Source organism: Mandrillus leucophaeus, unplaced genomic scaffold, assembly GCF_000951045.1.
Source record: "Mandrillus leucophaeus isolate KB7577 unplaced genomic scaffold, Mleu.le_1.0 Scaffold292, whole genome shotgun sequence".
NCBI lineage: Eukaryota > Metazoa > Chordata > Mammalia > Primates > Cercopithecidae > Mandrillus > Mandrillus leucophaeus.
In genome coordinates this window covers 1,090,156-1,105,373 of record NW_012103054.1, presented here as the reverse complement: position 1 = coordinate 1,105,373, position 15,218 = coordinate 1,090,156, and the positions used below count along the sequence as shown (strand labels likewise).

General features: G+C 37.5%; 1 protein-coding gene and 1 long non-coding RNA gene across 3 annotated transcripts in view; one reads left to right on the top strand and one right to left on the bottom strand.

Moving 5' to 3' along the window:
* The window catches only part of GALNTL6 (polypeptide N-acetylgalactosaminyltransferase-like 6), a 1,310,737-nt gene that overhangs the window by 964,353 nt on the left and 331,166 nt on the right, over positions 1-15,218 (top strand). The window lies entirely within an intron of this gene.
* LOC105543908 overlaps positions 1-15,218 on the bottom strand; it is a 109,136-nt gene that overhangs the window by 93,203 nt on the left and 715 nt on the right. The gene's annotated exons all lie outside the window — the stretch shown is intronic.

The following is a 15,218-nucleotide window of genomic DNA, read 5'->3' as shown; positions in this document are numbered from 1 at the left end:
CTTGAGCAGATTATATAACCTCTGGCTTAATTTCCTCATGTACAAAATGACCATAAAATAGCTGTTAGACTGGGAAGTTGGAATCTTTATAGTATGCAGTATGTCTGTGTCTTGGAAGGTACACAATGCTCCCTATCTTTAGAATTTATATTTGAAAACTTCTTGTTATGACATAAGTACATTTCAGTTAGTTATTTTCCCCTAGGTAACTATACAAGAAATTTAATACTATTACCTACTGTATCAGTCAGCGTTCTCCAGAAAAACAAAAGAATAAGATGTGTGTGTGTGTGTGTGTGTGTGTGTGTGTGCTGAGAGAGAGAGAGAGAGAGATTTATTTTAAGGAATTGGCTCCCATGATCATGGAGGCTGGCAGGTCCAAAGTCTGCAGAGTGAGCATCCAGCCAGTGTGAGCCCCATGAAAGAGCCAATGTTGCGGTTCAGTCCAAAGACTGTCAGCCAGCAGAATTCCCTCTTGCTGAGGGAGATCAGTCTTTTGTTCAACTTAGGCCTTCAACTGTTGGATGAGGCCCACCCACATATAAAGGGAAATCTGCTTTCCTCAAAGACCGCTGATTGAAATATTCCTCTCACCCAAAATCACCATCACAGGGTACTGTCGTCACTGTGGCCCAAACATGTTGATGCATAAAATTAACTATCACATCTTCTTTTAATCAGAAAGTGATATGAAAATAAAATATGGTCACTGAATCATAAATTTGCCTCAAGTCAGAAACGAGGGTGTCTGCCTAAGCCCATTCTTCTCTCTAATTAATCAACAAAGCCTGAACATGGTCCCCTTCAATGGATCTCAAATCCATCCCTAATCTGCCACCCCACTGTCATTGTCTTATTTAAACTGCCCTTCTTTCTCATCTTTACTAATGCAGTAGTGTCAGCTTCTCAAACTGTGGATTTCTTTCCTGTTGGACTCAAGCTTGAGTGTAGAGAGCTGTTCCACAAGAAAAACTGAGGGACATGCCGGGCGCAGTGGCTCACGTCTGTAATCCCAGCACTTTGGGAGGCCAAGGCAGGTGGATCACTTGAGGTCAGGAGTTCAAGACCAGCCTGGCCAACATGGTGAATCCCCATCTCTGCTAAAAGTACAAGAAGTAGCCAGGTGTGGTGGTGGTGTGCACCTGTAATCCCAGCTACTCAGGAGGCTGAGGCAGGAGAATCGCTTGAACCCAAGAGGTGGAGGTTGCAGTGAGCTGAGATTGTGCCATTGCACTCCAACCTGGGCGACAGAGCAAGACTCCATCTCAAAAAAAAAAGGAAAAAAAAAAGAGAAAAAGACAAACTGAGGGAGAAGGACCATGCTAAAAATCACCCTTACCCTCTTCCTATCTCTTCATCTGTTTTCATTTTCCTCAATCCATCTTCCCTTTTGATCTCAGCAATTTTTTTGTTTAAATCAAGCATTCTTGCTTCAACTACCTCTTCACTTAGTCTCAAAAAGAAAACATGGCTTGGCTTTTTCTTCCAGCTCAGCCGGCTTGATATTTCTAAATGTTCCATAGGTTTATCTTTTAAGGGCACATCTGAGACTGACTAATAATAAAAGCTTTCTTTTTTCACACACTACCCTGTGCATAAATTTGATCTTTTAACTGAGACTCCAAGTCCCCAAAGTTAAAGGCTACCGCATATTTATCTAAGTGCTTAGCTCAGGGTCAGACATTTAAGAGATGCAAGTGACATTTTGTCTAATTGAAGGAATAAATAGAAACATAATGGTGGGGGTAGACCAGAGCTTCAATGCGAGATACACACACATACTCACACACATGCATAACCACCCAACAAGTTCACTTTGTCTGCTGCCTAGACAGAGCCAATTTATCAAGACAGGGAACCTGCAAGGGAGAAAGAGTAATTCGCGCGGAGCCGGCTGTTCAGGAGACTGGAGTTTTATTATTACTCAAATCAGTCTTCCTGAGCATTCCAGGAAGTAGAGAGTGCTGATTGGTCAGGTTGGATATCGAATCACTGGGAATCAAAGTGAGGTTTTCTTGCTGTCTTCTGTTCCTGGGTGGGATTGCAGAACTGCTTGAGTCTGATATTTTGCAGACCCTGCACATCCCTCAAGTGCAGAGTCTACAAAATATCTCAAACACTGGTCTTAGGTTTTACAATAGTGATGTAATATAGGGAGGTTCAAACTCTTGCAGCCAGAGGTTGCATGGCCCTTAAGCCATAATTTCTAATCTTGTAGCTAATTTGTTAGTCTTATGATGACAGACTGGCCACCAGGAAATAAGAGAGTTTATTTTGGGAAAGGGATATTATTGTCTTTGTTCTAAACTATAAACTAAGTTCCTTACAAAGTTAGTTCAGCCTACATCCAGAAATGAACAAGGACAGCTTGGAGGTTAGAAGAAAGATAGAACTGGTTAGGTCAAATGTCTTTCACTGTCTCAGTTATAATTTTACAGTGGTGGTTTCACACCAAACACACACACACACACACACACACACACACACGCTAATTTAGGTTCTGGTTCTGTTACTTAACTATTGGCTCGTGAGCAAGTAACATCACTAATCTTGCCTCATTTACAAAATAAGAATCATAATGCTCACGATACCTACCTGACAGAGTAAGAAAACCTTCAATACAGGCGGCCACATTTAGCCTTGCAGTCCAAGTACCGCATAACTTCAGAGAGAGCCACTGGCATGGACAGATGACAATGAGAATTATGCCAAGCCACTGCAATCTACTGGTCCTGTTGGAACTAAGGGATAAATGTAAAGCATTTGGGTCATGCCTTATTCAGAACAGTCTCTGAAATAAATAAATATATATATATATTTATTTACATATATTTACCATATATATATATATATATGCATGTATATATAGTACCTTTCCTTCCTACTTCCTTCAACAAATAGTGTCACTTGGGTAATATGGATTATATATAAATACAGGTTAGATGATAATACAGCTTAATATGTAGGGTTTTAATCAACATACTGAAGATGTGAGCCTAGACATCTAAGATTTCATATCAAAACCAGATAAAATATATAGTGTATTAATCCTTCCAAAAAAAGCTTGCAATTTTTCACGTTCACCGTTAAATTACACTGATTAAAAAAAAACAGAGAGTTAATTACACAAACAGCTAAGCACCAGCCCTTTGAACACCAGTGCCGTTTTGTGTCATGTTTCACTACTATATTTGTTTTAAAATAGATAAAAACGGAGGAAGGCTGCAACTGAGGAGTATGTTTTCAATTATTCATGGGTCCATGTTGCATCGGTTATTCCTCTTTTCTATATATGCAGCCCCTGCAGATCTTATTTGGGGTGCTGCCTCTTTCTGCTTTTCAAGGCAGTAGCATGCAGAATCTCCAGGAAGTCAAGGAGTATCACCATCAGGGTGCCTGACACACCTTACAGCAAGCAGTCCGCTCCCTACCTAGTGGCTACATGAAGACTCTTGAACAAAGTTAGACTTTACCGTATTAAAGAAGATGACCCCAACAAATGTCAAGCAGTATGCAGCTCCATAATATATAAAAGTATAAGAAGGTATTAATCACTATTTTCTGCTGGTCTTTTGAATTACTGTATTCTGAAGTTCTTTTCAATCATTGTTTCTAATCTAATAACCAATTTTAATTTGCCAAAGAAGAAATAAAAGAAAAGGTATTCAAATAGAAAATAGGATGAGCACAGTGGATAAAGAATTGGGAAACTCAGGTCAGGACAGAATCAACTTTTTCTGAAAACGGCCCAGCCAATGGAACCCCTCAGATGAAATTAGTTTGGTCACAGTTCAGTGGACTACAGACAGAACCTTTCAATCAATACATAGGCCATTTAAAATTACTTGTTTGAAACTCAGTATTCTGGAAAGCAGCAGGATAAATGGAGGGGAGGGTGGGGAAGGCCTGTTGGTGGCAATGGGTAAGCGTAAGGGCTATGCCATCTTAGAAGACTTTATGATAAACACTTGCCACTTCATGCATTTTAACATGATAAAATTTTGATCCAAATATAAAATTTTGTGCATTTAAAGGACCTGAACATTTAGGTGCACTATTGAGATTTCTGATTCTCCATCATATTTCTTTTTCCACCACTGCTAAACCTGACAACTCCGAGTCTGACATTTACTCCAAAAAAGGAGGAAAACTAATCAAATTCTGTATAAAAGGTCAACACAATTCATTAAGATCTTCTGGTTTCAGATTTATACAGAATATCTAATGATTTCCACCAAAAAATTGGTGTATCTACTACTTGAGGCCAGGAATTATAATTTTGGGGTCTCTACTATGATTTAGACTGCCTCTTTTATTAGGCAGAATTTGGAAAATCTCTTACGGACATTGTCCTTTATGAAGGTAGTAAGAAAAGCAACACTGGTGTGTGTGGGAGGGTGGGGGGGGTGTTCATGGGTGCATGCACACGCACATGTATGTGTGGACATGCCTGCATGCATGCTTAGAAGAACCAATGTTGTTATGTTTCTGTGATCTATGTCTCTATATTTCTATTAAGATGAGAAAGGCCAGCATAAAAGAGTGCAGGTTTTGCAAACAGCAGGCAGAGATACTAAACCAAGGGTGAAAGGAAATAAGATTTGTGACAGCATTTTGAGAATCAAGGGCACTCTCCAAATGTAAGGAGGTGGTAGTATTGTGGTATTCTTATCACTACTAGTATTTATAAATAACCAGAAGAAAGCAAACCTATGTCTTTTGTATTCAGAGACCAGTTGGTCAGGCACATATTTTTCTTACATTTCAGTGCATAATTAATGACATTATAAAAAGGCATTCTTAGTTAACAATTCTATTTAAATCCTGGGGATTGATTTATATCCTACTTTTTACAATGAAAAAGATAACTAAATGGTCCTGTTTGTCGTTGTTAGATCCATGTTCAGTGACATTTTTGGATCTGATGTTGGTGTTTAAAGGTCTTTCAAACATTTGTGGACTAAATGCAAAGAACTACATATGACTTTGTGAGTTAATCCAAACAAACTAAGTACACTATGTTACTTCATGAAGTAAGTGTTTAATGACAAACTGAAGTTATAGTTCTCAAATAATCATGGTATTTAGTAATTATCTACAGATTGGCATTCAGATGCTGTGAATGGTAATGAGAGAGATCACATGGGAATTAAGAGATGTTCTAGACCAGCTTTTCACACCTGTAGCAATGTGGCAATTTTGCTCCCCCACCCCACCCCAACAACCCCAGGGTGGGACATTTGGCAAACTCTAGAGATATTTTTTATTGTTATAACTAACTGGGAGAGGTGCTGGTGGTGTCTAGTCTGTAGCGGCTAGAGAATGCTCGTGACCATCCTATGCACATCCTAGACAGGAAAACCCATACAACAATAGCTAGCTAGTCAGATGTCCACAGTGCCTGGGCTAAGAAGCCCTGCTGTAAGCCAATGCTTCTCAAACTGTAGTTCACGGAGCAGCTACCGGATCCCCAAAACCCAGTCCATGATATGAGCTTACCGAAATGTAAATCAACTAGGTCACAGAGCAGTTCAGCTGACATGTTTTATAATAAGGCTCTCAAGGAAGGAAACAGTGTATTGAATTACATCTTGATGAAAGCTCATTATCTCCTGGATGACTGACGCCCAGAGTAGAATTGTTTTAAGCCAAACGTTCCCAGTCGCTCCATTGGGTGGTCTCTGCTCACTCCATAACCCAGCCCATGATTTTTCAGAAGATAAATATATCCCTAGCACAGCAGACCACTTTACATTGTCACAGAGTATTTTCCCAATCCTTAACCTTCTGTTCTCTACTGCATTAAGGAAAACAAAGATTTTAAGTGGGCTTTGACTGAAGTGTATGCACCTGTGAAATGCAAAAACCACAGCAAAATTTAAAAATTGTACAAGTCAAAATTATTTGAAAGAGAAGTAGCCATCGTTACTGGTTTAGTAAGTCTAAGTCCATCTAAGTCTCACTACGGAAAAGATAATTTAGTTATTTTCTCTTTAGTCACCCATAATTATTCTACAAATTCCTTGCATAGTTTATCTCATTTTTCATATGCTATGTATTTTCATTTGTTAAAATGTGGCTGATAAATAATCTGTTGATATAATTGATTACAGAATCATAGTTTTAAGTCAGCACCAAATACAAAATTTTGTGGATGCCCCCATATAATAACATTGTAAGGATTAAATTCCTGGGCCGCAGCATGGCAGCCTGAATGATATCCTACCAGTTTTAAGTATAAATAACTCATTATGTGAATATATCTCTAAGTTACAAAAAAGTCAATGTCATTTAATTTTCAGTAGCCAAAATAAAGCCTTAGCCAAATTAAGCCTTAGCCAATATACTTTATACTTTTAAACACAACTCTGAAATACTCCAGTAACTTTAACATTGGATTTATACCAACAAAAGGGCATCATGCTAGAAAGAGTTTGCCCTTCACATATTCTACATAATCATGGCACCATGAGGAAAGCTATATTTACTACACTTGACTCAAATTTGATCCTCATTAAACGGGACCAAAAGCCATTTCCCAGAGAATGGGCATCAAGTGATCAATGTGCTAAAGCAGTCCACATGAACTATAGCATAGATTGGTGAAAATGAACAATGAAAAGTTGTTAAGAATCAATAAAGATGGCAGATGAGCACCCATTGGTGAGCTGAAAAGAGAGCGGGGAAAAGGAATGCCTATTTTAGGGTTGATATACATTGGAAAATCCAGAATGAATGAAATAAAATATACCAACTTGCTACTGCAATTGCCAGCACTACTATGTATATAACATGCATGGACACACAGATATTGGAAGAGAATATAAAAAGCCTTGGGAAGTAAAGGGTTTCTAAGCCATGACTCGAACTAACACCATAAAGCTACTTACTAAATGGTATCCTGGTGACTTGAAAAATTAACACATTTTCCAAAAAGTCTTAATGGACTCCCCAAAATATACTGAAAAACAGAAAAACCCTAGGAGACTTTAAAGGATAAAGAAATCACAGCAAAGTCTCCTCTCAGGGATTAAGGGTGTGTGTTTATATGTGTGTCTATGTGTGTGTATAAATATCCTACATTTTTTGTTCCAATGATTGATTTACCAATTCAGTCACTCAGTTGTAAAAGCTTTTAAATTTATACAACTATAGTTTCAAAATTATAAATGTCGGCAACATAACTACAGTATAATATTAAGAATGTTTGCATACACTGGAAACTAGGTGGTAGAATGACTTGTTTTATATACATCTATTAAAGTTTTGGTGAATAACTGCATTTCTATTGTGCAGATACGTCCAAAGAATCTACTTCATCATTATGATGATTCAGGACTTTAAAAGAGGGAAGTTAAGTTGTTAATATTTTGTGCTAAATATACATTTCCTGGTTTATACACTGTCATATCATAATTTCAAAATGAAACAAATATATGCAGGAATAAATAATACTTAACCTTTAAAACAGTCATCTGGGCCTGGCACAGTGGCTCATACCTGTAATCCCAGCACAGTGGGAGGCCGAGGTGGGCAGATCACTGGAGACCAGGAGTTCAAGCCCAGCCTGGGTAACACAGGGAGACCCTGTCTACAAAAAAAAAAATTAAAAATAATATGAGCCAGGTATGGTGGCATGTGCCTGTAGTCCCAGCTACTCAGGGGGCTGAGGTGGCAGGGTCACTTGAGCCTGGGAGGTTGAGGCTACCATAAGCCACGATCATGAAGACCCAATCTCAAAATAACAAAAAACAGTCATCTGTAAATATGGAAAAACTGTCACGTGTCAAAAGAATCCCATATTTGTTTTTAAAAAATAACAGCAATAGATCATCATCTTCCTATTGCCACTGCAGATTCAAAGTTTTAGGAATAAGAGAATCTTCTTTAAAAGATAAATTTCTGCACAATTAAGGCAATCACATATGCAAAGTGTTTGTAAAAACAACTCATTGAGTTGTTCATTTAGCAACTCAGTGAAACACTCCAATTTGTATTACATTTAAATTACTACATCACGATGGGCAAATGGCCAAACATCTTTCTTTTGAAAGACATCAAAAGGAGTTACCCTTGTAGGTTAATTTTTGTGTAATTGCTTAATAATGTATACATTTAAGTTATAATTGAGCACAGCTTAGAAAAGAAACTAGTACCCAAATTAGCCCTTTCTACTTTCATAAAAAACAGACATACTCAAAATGAATCGGGCCTATCTGCACACCCAAATCTCAGAAACAAGCATGAATTTTCAAAATGCACACATAGTAAAAAACATTTCAATTAAGGTCAGAAAAACCCGAGTTTTAATCCTTGCCCTACCATTTATTTAGTCGGCAACCGAGAACCAATCATAACACTCCTTTAAAGCCTCAGTGCTGTCATTTGTAAAATGGAGAATAAAACACTTTTATAACTTTTTGATGGAGATAATTGAAGCAATGTATATAATGCATATATCCCTATAGACACACATAAAACAAAAAACAAAAAAAACCCACTGCTTTCTCCTCTACTTTCCTTATTGCTACTAGAACACGTTCTTATAAAGATTTCACAACTTCTAAATGCAGGTAGAAAATTAGAATAGCATACTTGACTCAGGATGGGTGGTGTGGCTTAATGACAGCAGTTTGCCAAATTCTTAGATGTAAGATATATTTTAGGTAATCTATTATTACTACAAATGTTACCAGAAAGAGGTCTGGATCCAGACCCCAAGAGAGGGTTCTTGGGTCACATGCAAGAAAGAATTAAGGGCAAGTCTATAAAGTGAAAGCAAGTTTATTAGGAAAGTAAAGGAATAAAAGAATGGCTACTCCACAGACAGAGCAGGCCAGAGGGTTGCTGGTTGCCCCTTTTTATGCTTATTTCTTGGTGACATGCTAAACAAGGGGTGGATTATTCATGCCTCCCCTTTTTAGACAATATTGGATAGCTTCCTGACGTTGTCATGGCATTTGTAAACTGTCATGGCGCTGATGGGTGTGTAGTCGTGAGGATGACCAGAGGTCACTCTCATGGCCATCTTGGTTTTGCTGAGTTTGGCCAACTTCTTTACTGCAACCTGTTCTATCAGCAAGGTCTTTATGACCTGTATTTTGTGCTGACCTCGTATCTCATCTTGTGACTTACAATGCCTTAACCATCTGGAAAGGCAGCTCAGTAGGTTTCAGCCTCATTTTGTTACAGGGCTTTTCCGTAGTTCAGCTAATGACAGGGTCCTTGTCTGTCCAATGGCCATGAAAATTTAGGCTCACAGACGGTTTAAAGGGAGAGTGAAGCAGGGTTTTATTGACTGAAAAAGGAATAAAACGTGGAAACAAGGATCCTCCGCAAGGCCAGAGTCCCCTGGGGGAGTGCTTCCCGCCTCCATTCAAATCCCACCTTCCACACAGGAAGAGGAGGGGCCAGGCTCCTCCCTGCTGCAAACGTCCTGAACTTCCCGAGGTTCCACCTCAGTGCGCAAGCTAGTTAGTGTCTCCAGGTTCCGCCCTCCCACCTGGTTGTCTCAAATTGACCCAGCTCCTATTCAAGTTGTAGTTGCTCTGGTTCACACATCCCTGACACAAATATGCAGAATTTGTCCACAAGGATTTTCCCCCTGGAACACCAGAATAACACTGCAAATGAGAAACTTCTTCCAAATCAACATAAACAAAAATTTAAAAGGCTGACTATATTAATTTTTTAATCAAACTAATCAGGCATATAGACAGCCCTGTAGGATCTGAGTGACCCTATTCAATGCTTTGCTCTTTAGTAGTAAATAATCAGAAAATTATTTCACCTCTCATTGTTAGTCAATCTCAATTAAAATATTACCACCACTTATTCTACCTTTCTTATCTAAAGAAGTTATTTGTGTGTTTGTCTTTTTGTTTTATCCTTTGGGAGAACCTAGAGTCAGCCTTTTAAGAAATCAGCTTGGTGCTATAATTTTCATGGTTGATTCCTCCTAATAGAATTAGAATTACCAGGTATCTTATGCTTTAAATGTAGCATGTCACCATAGAAATGGCAGAAGAAAATATTAAGTATTTCTCCTTCTTTCTGTCTCTATGTTTAGGAACTATAAAAATGTATTCAGTAATAGAAGTGCATAAAAAGCATAAGACAGTTTGAAAAATGGAAGGACGCTTCTAAATTGCTTTGTGAATCTAAAATGTTATGGCATAAATGTCACTTATTAGTCAATAATAACATTTGAAGAGATTCTAAGCCAAGATAGTCATAGATTTTATTTTCAGCACATCTTTCTTTAACATCTGTTCCACAATGATAACCCTTGGAAACCAAATACTCGGAAGAAAAGGCAAGGGTAAAGAGAAGGGGGCAGAAAATAAAAGAGGAAGAGAATATCTACAAAGGTATTTAATCCTTTGAAACAACTTCTTCTTAGCATGAATTCCAAGAAAGAATAAACACACTTTCTTATATATTAGAGTTTCTTTAAAATTGCAGAAATATTAACATAGAAAATAGGGGTTTCAAGTTTTAAAAAACATAGGGAAACTATCAGATGATTTCAATCTTCAGCTTTCTTAAAATCTTCCTTAGGGAAAGACCATACCAGGTATCAATAGAGTTGGTTACAGCTATGTCATAATTTGTGTGTATGTGACTGGGCATGACAGAATCATTAAGGCCTTACAATTCTAGGGCACATTTAACAGTGGGTTGTCCTGTATTCTTTGTCAGCTCAAGTGAATGCTGTGAGTAGATAAACACATTAAATGACTGTCATTAGATTCATCTAAATCAATACTTTATGTGGTCTTTTAGATGCAGGTGCACCAAACAGCACTCTCTCTACTTCTCGTTATGTCTAATCAAGCACTGCATATGCAGTGCAGCTAGAGTGGTAGGGATAATGAACTTATGTTAAGCATTTTTCCAAGACTCCACTGCCAGCATCATTAGGGCTTTGCTAAATAGAAGAATTTTGTTGCTTAGTAACACAAATATTGCAATGGAGGTGGCGGAAGGCTATTTTTTTGGGGTGGGGGGTGAATCTTGACTCCCTAATTTACTTTCAGTCCTGCAAGAACAGAGTTCTGATTAATGATGTGGCTCCTTTCTGACAATGTGATCAGTCTATCTTTTGTATACCCAGCAATGTACAAACCAAACCCCAGTTGTGTTAGAAATCTTTGTCTTTAATAGATTCAACTCTCTTATGTTTTTCTCAGCCTCACCACTAAAATTAAAAAGCAGTATCCTCACAATACTATAGCCCAGGTTTAATTGTATAGAAACCTACTCTAAATGGGGGTTGTATATCTTAAGTGAAACTTGTATGCAATCTAAAATAAATAAATATGACATGTACATATGACAAATAAATGGTGATAACAAGGTAACACCCTTCTAAGAATAAGCTTTATAAAGCATTGGTAAAGTTGGACAAATCTCTTTAGAATGATATTTTTTACATTTTTTAAAAATAATCGCTCTAATGTGTTCTTTGACTCCACTGAGACACCAATCCGCTTTCATAAAATAGCTTGAGTATCCCTCTCTCTTTCTCTACCTCCCTCTCTCTTTTTCTCTCAGCAACATTTTGATTTTTTAAAATGCATGTGAATATACACAGTAAAATGCAAATGAAAATATAAGAAAAGATCAGAAAACATATTGAAAAATGGAAAAAATAATTTTACCTACATGTACCATACCATAAGTGAACTCTAAAATTGGCTCTAGCCTTCTGGTCAACCAAGGCAAAAAGGAAACAGTATGCTTTGAACAAATCCTTTGAATAAATATTATTTTGAATTTGTGAATGAATATAAACTTTTCCCAGAGCTAACATGAGGAAGAAATTTAGCAACATGTTGGAGAGTTGGTTTCTGCATAAGTTTTCTATTGCTGCCATAACAAATTATCATATGCTTTGTGGCTTAAAACAGCACGATTTTACTATCTTCCAGTTCTGTAGGTGAGAAATCCAACATGGGTCTCACTGGGCTAAAATCAGGGTGTTCGCAGGGCTATGTCACTTCTGGAGGCTCAGGAGGAGAATCAGTTTTCTTGCCTTTTTTAACATCAAGAGGGTGCCCACATTCTTTGACTCATGTATATTAGCCTCCATTTCAAATCTGTAAGTTGAATTTATTCAACCACTCTTCCATAGTCACGGTTCTCTCTCTAAAGGATCCGTTTGGTTAGGTTGAGACTACCCACATAATCCAGGATTATGTCTCCATCTCAATGTCCTTAATTTTAATACTGTAAAGTAACACATTCACTGGTGCTAGATATGAGAAGGTGGACATCTTTTGGGGGGTCATTATTCTGCTAACCACAGTATTATATAATAAAAAAGAGGACCTCTATTGTCAGACCTGAATTTGAATACTGCCTCTCACAATTACTAGCCTTGCGGCCTTCTCATACTTATTTAACCTCATGAGCTTCCGTTTCCTCATCTAATCACAGGAAATTATAATATGGGATCTAAGATCTTGTTGTGGAAAGGGATATGTCAGGTACTTGGCACAGAACTCAATACACCATAGTTACTATTGTTTTAGTTGATCTTTTATCTTTTTTTTGTAAAAGCCAATGCGATAAAATTGAATTGCCTTCTAAGACCTAAGCTTATACTGTCCTAGCACACATTTTTTTTCTGATTACTTAATTTGACAGCAAAATAAAACTTTTATAGTGCCTTGAAGAATGAATGGCTAATGTGTTGCATCAACTCTTTCTCTTAAATTCCCATTTCCTCAGCCATATTTTTTGGCAGATGCTGAGTAACAATCAATTAAGTTTCAGCTCCCTGGTACAAATCCAATGTGTAGGTATTATGTATTATTGACAGTAGAAAAATCCATTCACTTTAGGTATCAAAGAGTGAAGTGGTGGTTTAATATTCTTTTTGTGAAAAATAAGTGGCCTAATAAATTTTCTTTCAGAAAAAGAAATATATTTTTTCAGCTACAAAAGTACCTCTGTACAGGTTCACTGATAGGATATATCAGTGAACAAGAGAGATTTATAGGGATAATAATGGTACTTAACTTCGTAAAATGGTTGTGAGGGTTTCTCAGCAAAGCTCTGGGTCTGGCAAAATGTCAGGAAACCATGTGAAACACTGGAAAGACAGGTTGGCCTTGGTAAAGATCCTAAGTCACCATGTGGGAGAAATGTGATATCTTTCCAAAAGAGTGAACAGAACCCTTACTAATTCCCCAATCCTGTACACTATTGCTCAAACCTACCTCACCCTATTAAATCAATCACTTTTGGTGCTATTTAGACATGATTCTAGATTTCAATCCTTCTTCTCAACTTCTCCCACTCACATCGTCACTCCTTTATTTCAAGCCATTAGTCTATTATACAAGGTATCATTTGGAATTTATTCAAACCTAAGCAACACAAAGTCCATCCAATAGTAGCTTCAACAAGATAGGCTTTTTCTCATGTAACATAAAATCTAGAACTAAGAAAACTCAGGACTAGTGAGCAGTCAATGATTATCAAAGACCCAGAGTGACCATCATGAATGACAACACCTTTGTGAAGCGTCTCCAAATCAGTTAGTTGGGCTTTCTCCCTGTGTTCAACTTTCTATATTAGCCTTTGCACGACTGTCTTGTGCTTTTTCTGTTTCCAAGTGTCTCCCACCTCCACAGTCTGAGATTGCTTAAATTAAGCCTTCCGATGCTCTTCCTGACACACAGGAAGACCTCAGTAAATTTGTATAAAAATTAATTAAATGAGTAACTTAAGAAGGGAAGTTATTGAAGTGGTTAGCCAAGTACTAAAGAATCAGTTTTGATGTCAAAATATGGCAAGAGGTCCAAAGTTTGGGGAAAAGATAGAAATGATTCGGAAACTTGAGAAAGAGAAAAAGAAATAAAAGGTGAAAAGTTCAAGGAATCTGGGATTCAGGAATCAAATTGTGAAATCCAGGAATCTGGGCACCAAGAACAAGAGCAAGAAAGGAGCTTGAACATTATCAGGGTGCTAGCAAGATATCACCTGGGCTCTCCTTCTTCCAGGACACCTAGACATGATTTCACACAACTTTTCACAGCGATGGAAGTCTTCCTCTCCCCCAACAGCCAAAATTTTCTGGGTTTTCTTCAAGTATTTTTCCCTGTCTCCATGCTTCTGTTAGTACTGAATTAGTTTTGGTCATGAATTATTTCTCTATTCCATATAGCAATTTAGGGGTAATTCTCATCTCCTTCCTTAGTTCTTTGAAAAAATCCACAATATTTACATGTATAGGAGACACTACAGAATATCTATGAGGATTAATGAGGATTTTAATTACAAAAATTAATAAAAGCAACTTCCAGCTGCATATTACGTAGTCCTAGTACTAAGTATTTTGGCTCTCCGTACCACCCCGAAACTTTCTCACCTTCTACTGTACCTTAGGCTCCACACATTCTTCTAGTTGTAGAAATCCAAAATTTCTCAGAGCATATCAGGAAAAACAACATTACTCCTAAACTTAGCTTTGAGTCCATTTTTCTTATCTAAATCAAATAAGGATCTTCTTCTCAACAGATATAAGGTGTTGTAATATAACTAGAGACACTCTTTGTCAAAGATAATCAAAATTATAAACAGTATAAATGTTCCCAATTAGGCCAAAATCTTGAGATACTGTATTCCTAACTTAAGATAAAAATTGGGTTGAAAATATGATCAAACGTTAGAATTAGATGTGGAAAGATTAGAGATAGGCTTCGAGTTTCTTGACAAATGTTTAACAATCTTGTGTTATGCTTTAAAGAGATTTGGATTTGGTTAATGAACGATAAACAGCCATTTCCTCATCTATGAAAAAAAGTATTCACTCCGCTAATATTTGTCATGCTTCTATGATATGCCATATAATGTTCTAAACTTGTAGATATATCAGTGAACAAGAGAGATAAAATATGTACTCTGACAGAGGTTAGAGGTTTATAGGGATCATAATGGTACTTACTTCATAAGGTTGTTGTGAGGATTAAATTATAAAATGTATGAAACCGCCTTAGAACACTGCCTGGAATATTGTAGAAGTTTCAATGATTATAATTGAGGCAGCGTTCCTTTCGCGGGGGCAGTAGCTGTGGGGAGTCTGTTCCTTCAGGGCCCTGATTCAGCGATGGATGAATCAAGGTACACTGACACGCAGATATTCTGCTCTGCCAGTCCCGCTGAGGGTTAGAGCCGCTTACAGGCTTCCTGCTGAGCCCTGTAAACAG